Source organism: Sander lucioperca, chromosome 3 (assembly GCF_008315115.2).
Source record: "Sander lucioperca isolate FBNREF2018 chromosome 3, SLUC_FBN_1.2, whole genome shotgun sequence".
NCBI lineage: Eukaryota > Metazoa > Chordata > Actinopteri > Perciformes > Percidae > Sander > Sander lucioperca.
In genome coordinates, this window is record NC_050175.1 from 42,553,956 (window position 1) to 42,568,805 (window position 14,850).

Here is a 14,850-nt window from a genome sequence, read left to right on the forward strand (position 1 = left end):
AACCAGACGGCCGACCGTTGGCAGAAAAGGCAGTTGGACTGATCAGTCTCCCCGAGTTGGTCAAAAAAGTGCCTCGGAACACACCAAAGCGACAAGACGTAATACGTCTCCATAACAGCAGGCGGCGCTAATCTGTATTGTCCCCCCAAAAAATGAAAACCGGCAGCTGATTGGACGAACGCGTCACATGGGTCTGACTGCTGCTTCCGGATTTTGGATTTTTCGAACGGCCATTACTGGCGACTCATTCAGAATACGATCTCATATTGTACTAAAATAGTTCACCGAAATGTGTTTCTGGAAACATTTTAAGCGAGAAATAGGCCGTGCAGTTGCTGAATCTGTCTTCATTTCAGATCGACAAAGGTCAGTTTAAAAGATTTTCGTCAGATTTTGAGAGGCTTAGTCACGCTCATCCCGCTTGCCGTTTCCCGGTGAGTCCCGACTGCCCCGTCTCTGACTGAGCATGTCAGGTCGGCGAAAATGAAAGCCGACAGCTCCTCCAACGGACGACGGCACAGAACACACCGAACAGACTCGAGTCACTGACCTTGCCAGACTGTCCAACGGCGGATTATCGGCCCGGTGTGTAACTGCTTTAATATGGGACCATTCTGATGCAGGATTTTAAAATTAAAAGCTTTGAAAATGTCCAATTTAAAGCTATATTTTAACTATTTTTCAGGCTGCTCTAAAATCGAAACCTGTTTAGCCAGACTCATTTCACCTCAGAGTGTAACCAAAATCCGTCAGCACACATGCACTCCACTCTCCAAAAGAGATACGCTTACAACATAGTGGGGGTGGGGGGAAAAATCGATACAGAATCGCGATAGTATCGATCTTTTATTATATATGTGTTGGTCATTTGTCCACTTGACAATTCCATTTTGCAGCAATACAATTTACCTGATGAAGGTCTGGGACCGAAACTAGAGGTCGACCGATTAATCGGCTGGCCGATTTTTGGCATTTATTTACATAATCGCCGATTTTAATAGGCAGGCGCATCTGCGGGCAGCCTAGTGTTAAAAACCTGAATAGGCGACATTTTTTACAGCGCACCTAGACCAGCTGCCTCCAGCCCCTCCCCTCGTGAATTCTTGCGCCTTGTCTCTCGCACTCTTAATACATCCATGGTCTCGCACAGTCACTTCAGGCTCAGACGCTACCGTTAGTAGTAGCATATTGCTGGTGTTCTTGCCTTGGGATTAACTGTACTAATAAAACCGTACAAAACACCGCGGCCACACCGCTGTGGAAGCTCCCCGAATGTCATTTATCAGTCTGGTTGTTACCCTTGTCAATGGCAGTCTCATCCACTACTATAACGGAGCTAATTGGAGCTAACCGCTAATGGAGCTAACCGCTAACGGAGCTAACCGCTAATGGAGCTAACTGCTAACGGAGCTAACCGCTAATGGAGATAACCGCTAATGGAGCTAACCGCTAACGGAGCTAACCGCTAATGGAGCTAATCGTTGCTAACAGAGCCTTCAGTTCTCCGTGCCTGTATCCATTAACTGCATCAATGGACTCGAGCACGAATAAAACCCTTAATTTTATTAAATTGGCTGGACGAGTTTTAAATTACAACTAAGAGTTGTTTGAATGACAGAAATCTGCTCAGATAAGATCCTAATGAGTGCAACAGGACATGTAGGCTAACAGTAGGGTCCCCAAAACACAGTTAAAACACTTACAAATGAACAATGATCTAACAAACAAGGTGAACAAGAATTGACTTTAGATTAGGGCTGCAACAACGAATCGATAAAGTTGATAAAATTCGATTATTAAAAAAGTTGGCAACGAATTTCATTATCGATTCGTTGTGTCGCGCGACACGCCACTCAGTCGCGGAGATAAAAGCAATTAAGTTGAGTACCGTGTGGAGCGGAGCGAAAGAAAAGAAAAAAAAAAAAGAGCAGAGTGGGGGTAGAGGAAATACGGAGAGAGACCGGAGAGACCCGTAATGTTGTTCTGAAACACACGGCAGAGGCAGAGAAATCAGTACGACCTAAGTCATCCAAAGTGTGGGAGCATTTCACACTAAATAAATCGAAAACGTGTTAATTGCAAAATAAGCAAAAGCGACACGGCATGGCACGGGCGCACCACGGTGATGATTCAGCACCTAAAACGTAAACATGTTGGAGTCCTTGATGAGGAGGAAGGAAGTTCAACAGCAGGGTAAAGTCCCTACAGAATCCTACTTTTGTTCCGTTTTGAAGTGAGAAATGTAAAGTCTCTCCAGTAGCTCTTCTGATGCTGGTGTGGTGTTTACTCGTTATCCAGCTTCACAAGCATGACAAGCTAGCGTTAGCTCGTTAATAACAGTAGTAAAGCAGGCAGGACTAAAGACACATTTTTATTCACTCGCCTTTTTTGGCCCATTCATTTTTCAATCTATTGTCATGTATATATTCTGTGCTTTGTCCCATATCAGTTATTGTTGACTTAGTATTTGTGTGTTGTACTTTTAAAATTTCATTTTAAAGTTCTTTTATAGCACTTGGTCATCTTAAGCTGTGTTTAAATGTGGTGTACAAATAGGCCTGTCACGATAACAAATTTTGCTTTTTTGAAATTATTGCGATAAACGATAATATTGTCGTTCTGAGACCATTTTCATCTAATATAATGATAATGACATAATAATGCAGGTACACCTTTTCAAAGATCAATAAACTTTTATTTCTAAAGAATATTTAACTGGAAGACATTTTAAATATCCACAATATGTCTTTGATCTCCTTTAGTATGTCGTCTTTCACGCTGTTGTACAGTTGTGGAATTGCCGTTTGTGACACGTATGTTCTCCCAGGAAATTCATACTGGCTGTCAAATGTTTGCAGCATTAGTCGAGTGTTTGTGATAGACTACAGACTCTGTACTGCATTTAACAATTATTTATTAAATATTAAATTTAAATAATACATTATCTATCTATTTCTATGTGACTATCTGCCACATGGCGAGTAAATGTTTGTACCAAAATAGTTCTGTTTTTCAGTCTTCATTTTGGCGAAGGTGCAGCTATACTTTCTTCTGCTCCTCTGCAGGTCGGAGCTTCGCGGGGGGGCGACACACACACACACACACACACACACACACACACACACACACACACACACACACACACGTGCGCGCACAAACAGACGCCAGCCACCACGTCACTTCTGTTTACTGATAGCTAGCTAGCGTTTACCTTAGGCTAATTTATTGGCTAGTAAGTGGCGATTTTTGACAAGCAGGTAACGGAGTCTCAGTTCACCGTCCGGGAGCCTCTGACACACTGACAGCTGTAGGCTTGTACCGGTTAATGTTCTGTGCATTGTCGGACACATACAGCAACTTTCCTGAAACCGCTTGCAAGACTGACAAGTCCACAGTGGCGTTTATGTCCGTGCCTGTCTCCACCGCCTCCACCTGCAGGTTGTCAATTGTGTGGTTTGGAATGAAAGGGAGAAAACCGGACGCCGAGTAACAAGGCGGATATCGCTCATATACGTCTTCTTTTTTTGACGGCGCCTTAACGGCAAAGTGCTGCGGAAAACCCCGCTCCAACTACTCGCATTTTCTGTCTCTCTCTCCGCCAGGAGTCCCGCCTCCACACAAAGACCATGCGACTCACAAGAGGGTTCACTCCTCGATACGCTGAGAGAGAGAGAGAGAGAGAGAGAGAGAGAGAGAGAGAGAGAGAGAGTGTTATCGCGGCTGGAAAAATTATCGAGCTAATTTTTTTTATCGTGCGATTAATTGATTTATTGACTATCGCGACAGGCCTATGTACAAATGAACTTAACTTGCACTTACTACAATGATGGTAATAATGTAATGAATAAGCTTCGTGTGTGTGTGTGTGGTCTGTATCTTCTCTTTGGGTTACTTACCTTTACACAACTATTAACTAAAACAACATGTATGTAAGTATGTATTGAGTTGAGGTAAATTAATGTTTTTTTTATCCGATTCATCGATTAATCGAAAAAATAATCGACAGATTAATCGATTACTAAAATAATCGTTAGTTGCAACCCTACTTTAGATAGCCCTAGTCTTATGTGATTCAACAGGAGTTAGGAGGAAATAGTGTTGAGATTAATAATAACGTCACTTTCTGTGAAGCTTGCAGATTTGTATTCTCAGAAGTTTAATAAATGCTGATAAGTGCACTAAACTTTATTTTTTCATTGAAAGGTTTATTTGACAAAGTTTATTTTCTTCTTACCTGTTTCGTTTATTTAATATATTTTTCATACATTATTTATACAATATACAGTATGTTTTTACATTACACATCTTTAATTGAAGTTGAAGTGTAGATTGGTGAAGTGTTCAATAAATGTTTTTGTTGAGAAATTCTGTGTATATTAGTGTTACATTTTATCTTTCAAATAGAGGTTTAAAAACAAGCACATATCGGCCAAATATCGGCCAAAATAAATCGGCAGCATTTATCAGCCATTGGCTGACCCTGATTTCTAAAGATCGGCATCGGCATCGGCCAGAGAAAAACCATATCGGTCGACCTCTAACCGAAACGTTGTATTTTTCTAAATAAATTATTGCTTGCGTAATGGTCAGTGTGCAGGACTCTTCTCTAAGCAGCAATACAATTGAAATGAGATGAACAAACAGAGAAATGTATCTTTTTAGATAAAACAGATGTTGACAAAGTTTCCTTTTGGGGACATCATTTGAAATTGGGGAAAAAAATTGAAGTTGGGAAAAAAAGGTCAAATTGCAATATATCGCAGAATATTGCAATATGTTTAAAATTGCAATAATATTGTATCGTAACGATATCGTATTGTGAGGCCTCTGGTGATTCCCACCCCTACCACATAGGGTTAGTAAACAGCATGGAGGCCAGTGAAAATGTTACGTTTACGTCTTTAAAAAAAATATCTTTTACTTATTCAGTCTCTCTTTTAAACTGGGTGCCCACTAATTTGGAACTATGTTCAAGCGCTGCTTGCACGGAGACTGGACGGAATTTGTGGCTGAGACGGTGCGTGTCATAGCAGCATGCCTAAAAAGGGGTGACGATTAGGGGTGTCACCCTAGTGTCAGTTTTTCCATCGCTGCCCGATCAAAGCCGATAAATACCTGTGACTATTGCAGTCATTTTTGTTTTGATTTTACCTAAGTGTAAGGATCTTTTAGCATTCACATTTTACTTAGATGCCCGTTAATTGCCATTTTAAAGTAACACACACAAAGCTGAAACTAAATGCAAATGAATGAATTAATGCTCTCCTGTATCACTAATTCATTGGTTTAACAATTGAGATATATATATATATATATATATATATATATATATATATATATATATATATATATATTTATTTATTTAAATATTTATTTAAGATTATTTACTATTACTTTATTTGAGAGGACAGCTTAGACATGAAAGGGGGAGAGAGAGGGGGGATGACGTGCATCAAAGGGACGCAGGTCGGAATTGAACCCGTGGCCACTGCGGCGAGGACTGAGCCTCTGTACATGGGGCGCACGCTCTACCAGGTGAGCTACCCAGGCGCCCCACTGTTGATTACTTTAAACATGAACTGAAGTCTGTACATGCATGCATCCATCCATCCACACTGTGTTATCAGCTGCTGCCGTAAGATGTCACTGTGGCCCGTTCATTCTTTCATTTCATCCTTCCCCCATCCAAACGGTTGAATCCCTTTTCAATAGGAAACAGATGGGAGACCTTTGCTGCAGGCGACTGCCAAATGGAGCAAATTCTCATTACAACGTCTGCAAGCTCTGTTTATTCTCTCCAAGCTTCACCTCCGCTCCTTGCGCCATCTGATTTTGTTCAACACTTGTTTTCGATGCAGACGTGTCATTTTGATATGCCCTGTTTTGCTGATTAGAAGTTATTTATCAACTTTAGCACAAATGGGAAGCAGGCATCAGACATTATTTTCCCGTGGCTGTGAAAACCATGTATGTCTAAAACACCAGCTTGAGCAATGAGCCAAGAAAACCACTGTTTTCAGCTTTGTGACAATGCAATCCGTTGGTTTGGTAACTGGTTTGTTTAGCCAAAACTGTGGTTCCCAACCTGGTGGTCTGGACTGCTACAAGGGGTAGCAAAATGAATGTAGTGGTTTGCAAAATGAGTTGCCTAGGCAGGAAATAAAAGACTAAATTGCTGCCCTCAATATTATTTTTATACCTTTTCTGAAATACTTTAGTTTTACCCTTTTTAAGATGATAAAAATGATTCAAATAAAACAACCTGAGAGAGGACTGCTCATATAAACATGCAACAAGGGGTCACAAGGGGATATATTGCTTCATATTAAGGTGTTAAGATCACAAAAGGTTGCTATTTATTTAGTTAATGTGACAATAAATAAATCAGCAAATCTGAAGATCCATGGTTTTCACTAGACAACGATGCTAAATAGCTGTATGACTGTTAGAATGGGTTGGGACCAAATAAGGATAACTGCTGACAGAAATACAGTATGTGAAGTAGGAAACCATTCATTAACACATTATTTCATTTTACTGAATGTTGTATGTTGTGAATTTCACCGTTGTGGGATTAATTAAGGATTCTGAATATTTTTGAAAGTAGGCGTCCTGTATTGTGGTATAATTTTTTTAATGGTGAGTTGCTGGTCATACAGTATACCAGTATGTATACTTGAGACATTTTTAGTCAGGATGTTACGTCTTAAGACAAATTCAGATATTGTTAGACAGCCAATCAGTGCACTGTAACCCTCTTAGCTCACGTTCATCTTTATTCATGCCATCTATACCCACAAACTTCTTCTCTCCCTATTACTCTCTATCACAGACAAATCCCCAGCTCTGTTTGAGTCTCCAGCCTGGGAAGCTAGCACTTTGAATGGAATATAAATGACATCATTATGTAATATTCAATCTGTTGCTGCAGCAATATCCTATTCCACAGATAGCCCCCTTAACCACCCACCCCATATGCTCCGGACTCGCTGGTCTCCTGTTTTTTTTTCACTGAGAATATTAAAGAGTTATTAAATTAATCTGTGCTCGCTGGCGCATGTTATTGCAGTGCAGAGATTTGTGGGGCGAATGAAGCCGTTAGGCCGCACCTTAAGCTGATTTATTAAGGGTGCCAGGGAATCACCAAATAGACCTGATAACCTGTTTTATTTTGCATAACTGAACACTTTCCCTCAAATCCGCTTATGTCACCCCCCCCCCTTTTTTTTATACAAGTTTAGCTATTTCTTGTATTTTTCTGTGACCTGAGACCGTGCAGCATTATCGTCACAGTCTCTTTGTTAATACTATTATGAGAGCTAATAATTTACAAAGGAGTAAATGGCACAAGTGATGCTTGTGGAAAGTATTTCATATGATGTAATATTGCTCTTTTGATAGACTTGTATTTTATCTTTCTGTCTGTTTTATAAGTCTGTACTTTGGCTTTGCTCTCCTATTGACAATTGTTCATTTGTCTGGTTTGGTGGACCTGGGGCTGAGTGATTAGCTTTATTTATTGTGTGCTTTATTAAAATAGTTCTGTATAGGCAGTGATTTAAAAACGAGGTATCTCTTCTCCATCTGTCACAGTACATTCATCAGCAATATCGCTGGATGTTTTCAGTAGTAAGATAGGAAATGTACGCAACACAAGAGTTAATTTAAATTTCAAACAGGTGGTTTTGCATTACCAATGTTTTTCCTTTTTGCACTCGCGGCTCACTGAATGAAGGAATACAAATTGGTACAGTGTAAAATAGTGTTAGACAGCTGGGGGGGTACGGGATGGAGCTGTCCAACAAGTGCATGTGTTATGTGCACAGCCAGGCATCTGTGTGTTCTCTTGCCCTGACAGAATCAGCAGATTTAACACCCGTTGATTCCACCCCAGATTCCTAACCTCATTTATCAGAGTGTATGCCAGCAGTGTAAACATTTAATCCAGCGTGAGATTTTTGGGCTCCTTTGGGTCAACAGTTTAACTGTTGCTTTTTTTTCCAAGCCTCGAGACAAAGTCTGCTTTCAATTATTTCTACAAAATTGCTTTACAGGATCCATGCATGATTAAATATTCATTGTGTTAAACTAAGCACTTTCTTTGTATATAAATCCATATTAGATTTGGCTGGCAGGCTGCCTGAAGCCACATGAGAAGGATTTCTGGTGGAAAAAAAGCCTTGGACCTCCTTAGCAGCTCCTTTCTGCTGGGTTGTGTTTGTTTTTGTTCTGATGTAAATGACGATTTGTTGATATTTTCCTAACTTTTGTCGTCCTGGCCAGGCACACATAGGCCTTTTCAGTTGTGGGTGGGTGGGTGGGGTGGGGTGTGGGGGGGGGGGGGGTTGATGGAATTTAAAGTGGGCATGGGAAAAATAAACAAGCGTGTCAGTCGGTCTGGCGACAGGGGAGTAGCACTAAACAGTCCAAAAAAAACGGACTGCAAAAAAAACATTTGTATCGGTGTCCCAAACGCAACTTGTCAATGTTCAGAACGAAAGTGTGGGTTTGCGTGCGTACACTGTACATATTTGGAAAACGGAGGGCAGGGGGTGAGGGAAACCATTCCATTTCAAATATGACTAGTTTCCCTGAAAATATTTACCTAATATTTTTCTCCTCCAAAGCAAAATTGACCTATTTGATTGCCAAGATTGCTCCAAAGACCTCATGGAAAATAAATTCAGGAGTGTTTGAAATTCCTGAGTGGATTTGCCAGTGCTACCTAGCGTGAGTCCATGTTTATTTGTTTTTCAATGGCTGGATCAGGGATCAGGGTTGTGTTGACTCAGATGGTATTTGGTTTGTCTTCTGTTACAGACATCATGAAGGGGCTCTTACTGCAGATGGTCAGAAATAGGACAAACCTGAATCAGCTGTGTACTCTTGTTTCTTCAAAAAGAAAAAGTTATACTTGTCAATCTGCCAAGTAATATGTTTAACAATTTGCTACTGTGGTATTGTGTCTTATATGGCTTTTGTATCATTAGTTTTACTAAACCAGTGTCCAATAAGTGCAGCCACTTTATGAGCTGTCTTACCTTTGGCAGTTCAACCTGTCCTGCTTGGCCCTGAGCTGTTGGAGTGCAGCTAGCTGTAAGCGGCTGAGGAATGCATATCATTCTTGAATGAATTGGGCAGGCACTGACCGCAGAAAAGAGAGCCTGGTGTTCTGTAGAATAACATCTGAAGAAAAGGAAAATTTTATAGCAAAAGCTTCAGGCATAATCTCCATGCTCCATCCACATAAAAGGGATGTGTGCCAGGCCTTGAGAGGCAGTAGTATAGAAAGGTGTAGGACTACCATGCAGATATTGTGGGTGGCCGAACACACAGAGACCCTTACAGAGTGTGTGTGTGTAGTGCTTGTAACTTAACACTTTTCCTCTTACATTGAACAAAGAAAGGTATGGGAACTAGCATCACAGAATGAGTTCCTCTCGGTAAAATACACACAGACACACACACAGTTCATATTACTAAGATAATGACCTCTCAGATACACACACAGGCCATGAGTGACTCTTTGTAACATGAGTACTAGAAATACAGCATGCACATATAAGACATGAAGTGAGTCAGACTCACCACGTCGTTTCATCCTTGCATTATTTACTTGATGCTTGTTAAGCCGTACTGAAAAAATGTGTTATAACAATGCAGCCATTCTAATCAAATATAAACTGGGCCAATTCAGTGTGCCTTCTTATATTCTTATAGTACAGTTTTGACTAATTTAAAGTTTCAGGTGTTTATATTTTGTAAAGTAAATGCATGGGTATTTCATGTGAATAATCCTATTCAGATTTTACGTTGATAAAATGCTGAGATAAGCAGTCCATAGATATTATCATTATATTCTTCATTTTTACATTTATTTTTTTTAAAGCACAAGTTGCAATGCCATTTTTAGACTTTTATGCAATATATCTGACCTTTGTTCGCAATGTACCACATTACATACATACACAAATTTAAAACATTTATTAACAGCATAATGTAACAATAACTTATATGTATAACCTGCCATCTAGTTTCTCTTTTGTAACTGCAGTCTTCACAGAAGATGACATTCAAGTTCACAACAAAACAAACAAAAAACAATAAAACAGCTATGTCCATAGTCTTCTCTGAACAATTAAGTGTCTTAAACTATTTACGAACAGTTGAACATATACCACACAGATTAACTGCCATGTTAGTCGTGCTGCCAGTGGAAGAATATGGTACACGCACATAGCAAAGCTTGCAAACTATGGCTTTTTTGTCGACAACGCAAACGTTGTCAACATAACTCACTGGAAATCCAAAATACTGGCGACTTCAGTGAAAGAGGAGGGGGCTCAAGTTCTGTCGATGGGTCTCCTGCTTCTGCAGTTGCCATGCTATCTTTTGACTGGCTGTAGCTAAATTAGAGGAGGTTGACTGACTCGCAGCACTTTAACACTAGTGTTGACAAACTGACCGAAGAGCCAGTTAATTAACCCGAGTAGTGTCACTGAACCGGGGGAATGAACCGACTCACTCCTGTTTTTTTACGTCATTTGTGCCAGCAGCGCTTCGCTCAAGCTGAGTGCGATCGGTGTATGCTCTGTTGTGTGTAGCTGGTCTTCTTCTGCTACTGTGTGTGTAGTAATCTAGCTCATTAGCGCCTCCACTGGAGTGGTGGTAGAATCAATCAGGAAATGGACTACCTCGAGCAGGCTACGTGTGTGTTTGCACGTGCGCGAAACGTAATACGTCTCCATAGCAGCAGGCGGCGCTTCTCTGTATTGTTTCTATTAACAGTCTGATTGTTTCCCAGAAAATGAAAACCGGCAGCTGATTGGACGAACGTGTCACGTGGGTCTTTTTTCACCGGAAATTCACAGCCAGACTGTCATGGCGGCTTGTTCAGAATACGATCTCATATTGTACTAAAATAGTTCACCGAAACGTGTTTCTGAAAACATTTTAAGCGAGAAATAGGCCATGCAGTTGCTGAATCTGTCTTCATTTCAGATCAACAAAGGTCCGTTAAAAAGATTTTCGTCAGATTTTGAGCGGCTCATCCGCTCGCCATTTCCGGGTGAGCCCCGAGTGCCCTGTCTCCGACTGAACATGTCGGGTCGGCCCAAATGAAGGCCGACGGCTCCTCGGACGGGCGACGGCACGGAACACACCGAACAGACTCGAGTCACCGATCTCGCCAGACGGTCCGACGGCCGATAATCGGCTCTGTGTGTCAGCGCCCTTAGTTGCGACTTGAGTCCGAGTCTCAAACTCGAGTTCCAATCTCTGGGCAGCAGAAGAGAAACCTTTTAAAGAGTGTTGTGTCCTTACCAAACAGGACCTCCTTCCTGCCACCTCCATGCCTGCAGTGTGGTTTTGACTTTAGTAGTAGTGCTTGCTTCTCTTTTCAAAAATGAGACATTAACATAGCAGGCAAGTGTTGGGAGAGGTGTTTTTTGTATCCATTAAGTCTTATCATGCCTATTTAGGCTAGTTGCTTACATTGAAAGATTATGTTATTACATGTAGAAAGCCTTATTTTTGACTAATTGATATAACTTTTAAATGTATTAAAACAGTCACACAGTTGTTGCTGAAGTATTTAAAAAAAAATGAATTTGTTTAATCAAGACACATGTCAGATAGGTCAATGAGCAATGTGCTTCTCCCTGTGACCTTTACATTGACTCTGCTGTCCTTCACTCTTGATGTCCAATAAATCATTGTGATCTCAGTCCAACATGAAACCCTACTCACAGGATATGATTGGCACCTGGACTGAAGAGGGCAAATGGAGAACAATGGAGGAACAAGGGCTGGTCCATTATTAGAATTAATCTAATCGCAGCTCCGAGCTGAAAGCAGGCTTTGTTAATGGGGCCTTGTACAGTCAATTATCTTAATTGTTTCATTTACAGAACCTGCTGCATTTTTCAGAAGCAGGTGCTGGAACTTGAGGGATGAGCTCAGTCACTCTCCATAATTGTAATTGTCAATTGATTCATTTATGAATGTCAGGGTGGCCATAAGCAGGATGAGGGTAATCGCAGGTTGTTCAGGGTGGAGGGGTATTGTGATAATGAGAAGCGGATGGAGGTTCTATTTAATGGTTCTGAACCGATGATGAGCTGTTTGATATTCAGGCTACATTTACATTGCTACTTTTTGGTTTGAAAACTAATATCTTTTGCTACATTTACACCTCACATCCACACTGCTCTGGTGTTTTTCAACATTTGAAAACACTTCTGACCCATTTTGGTTTGGAATCTGCGGGGTTGTGTTGTAGTCTCAATGGCCGCAAACGGAGACTTTTGGCAATGCCGACACTGACTCCAACGTTTCACTGCGTGATTGGGTGTTATCGGTCATGACTTCACGTTCTCTGAGACTAAGCTACTAACGTTACCATGGCAACTACCAGCAAGGGGCGGAGTATACATGCTGTTTACCCCGGCACGCGCATGCCCAGTATACAAGAATGTTTATGAAATGTGCGGTTTGGGCGTGTTAGTTTAAACGCAGATTAGTTCTTCTACTGGAGGTAAAAGCACTTGTGTGCACAGAGATCGCTTTTGGCTGAAAACTCTGCTTAAAAAACAAAACTAGCAATGTAAACGTAGCCTAAGTAAATTTAAACAGCATTCTGTTCCGTTTTTTACCAATCTCGTTAGGCCTCAAGCATGTATTTTCTTTACAATGTTGTGCTAAAGGTTCATGCTAAACTGTCAAAAAACTCATTAGTATACACTTAACGTTTTCATTCGTCTAGTCCTCCACCAAAGTCTATTACCACTCACAGATTGCTCCAAGGATGCAACTGCAACTTGTGTCAAACCGGAGGAATTACATTCATAAATCAGAGTGGAAGATAGATTATTTTCACCTGCTGCTTTGCTCTGATGCGCTGTCACTGTGAACATCAAAGTCCAATCTCCAGCAATACCCATGCACCTGATAGCAAAAAGCCTTGGCGCAGAGGCTCGCTACGGTTGATGGAGTCTTCAGACGAACCCTAAGTGGGGTGGTCTGCAGTCCCTCCTTGTACCCACAAACACTGCACTGTGAAATACTCAGAGAGACACTGTCACACTACCACCCTTTGGGACACCCAGTCCCGTGTCCGTCAAAGGTAACACTTTATAATAAACATAACAAATAAATAGTAAACTAATAGTTAAACTTAAGTTATTTTACTGTTAACAAACAATGAAATGATGATTAATAATGTTTACTAATTACTAGTAATGTTATAGTTGATGTTATTTTAACAGTTTATTGTTGCACACATAACATTTTATATATTATTTGAAGTATTTGTCAATTATCAAAATATTTGTAAACCTTTAAGAAATCGTTTGGAAAGTGTCAATAAACCTTATTTGGATGATAATACCTTCTTAATGGTTAATACATACATTAGAAATCATCTATAAACATAAGAATAGTTATTATCAGGGCACAAATAATACTCATCTTTTATAGATCACTAAAAAAAGATTTAATGGGGCCAAATTAATGTTACTTGACACTTTATGAACCAATTATTAATCATTAACTAATTAGAAGCATTAGTTGCAATTTTGTTTTCCAAATATTATTTATAGATGGTTTACAAAACAACCATTGACAAAGTATGAACTATCTATCTAAAGTTATAAACTAGTTTTTTTTATATTGCACTAAACTAATGATAAAATAACAAATTTTAACATTAATATTTAGTGAACATTATAAATCATCAATTAATTGTTCTTTTAAAGTATAATAACTATTAACTGCTTAAAGTTTAATTAACTGTCATTTTACCATTTAATAATGATGGTTTTAAGTGTTCCCGTCAACTATACCAGGGATAGACAAGAAAGAGGCCCTAAGAGAGGGGATTGAATCTCTTGTGTTTTCTCTCCCTCATACGTGCGTTCTCTTTCTCCTCTCTCTGCACATATTCAGTAGTTGCTATGGCTCTGTTTTAATCTGAAATTGCTGGAGAGTGACTAACATGGAGGCCCTGTGGATAAGGTCATGCAATGGCAGCCATTAAACTCACTTGTCTAACATTTCAAGAGCTCTGCTTTTTGGCCATGTAGTGTTTGATAAGCTGTGCCATAATATAATCACTGGTACTCCAGCGGCCTTTCTGAGCAACGCTTCACAATGTTAGAGGTGTTCTAAAACTCCAAGGTTTAAAAAAAAAAAAAAAAACCTGTCACAGAGAGATGGATAGAGCACTGTTTGGCTGAAAGAGATGTTGTTGGTATAAGAGAGATGGAGAGGATGAGCGGGGAGATTGAAATCTAATTGTATCTATATATCTATATGCATCATCTATAGGTCTTGTTGGTACATATTTTTCTAATTTGGCTTATTTAGTTATTTTGTTTTATTTAGGTTCTTCTTTTAATCCATGTAATTGTTCACCAAGCCCATGCCCTTGGTTACTGTTGCTATGCTTCTCATTTTTTAGTATCTTTTTTAGTCATTTAAAAAAAAAACAATCCTTAAGAGTCCTTGAGTTCATGGTGGGGCAGACAAAATCAGATCTCATTTCTAACCGGCTGAAATGACTAACATAAATTGGTTGAAAATGCATTCTTGAGCTGTCTTTTTAATTTTTCCAGCTGACTAATTTTAAAACTAGAATCCTGTAAAAGGGTCTTAAATATGCACTTGATGGCTATGACTTTTCTGCTTAAAGTCCCAGGTAGGGTTGCACGATGTTGACAAAATGTGATATTGCGACATCAATTATGAATATTGCGATATAGATATTCATTTAAATATTTTTAAACATATGTAAAATTACAAAAGTTACGGGAAAATGCATCAAAATAGATTCATAACAAATTAAACAAGTTT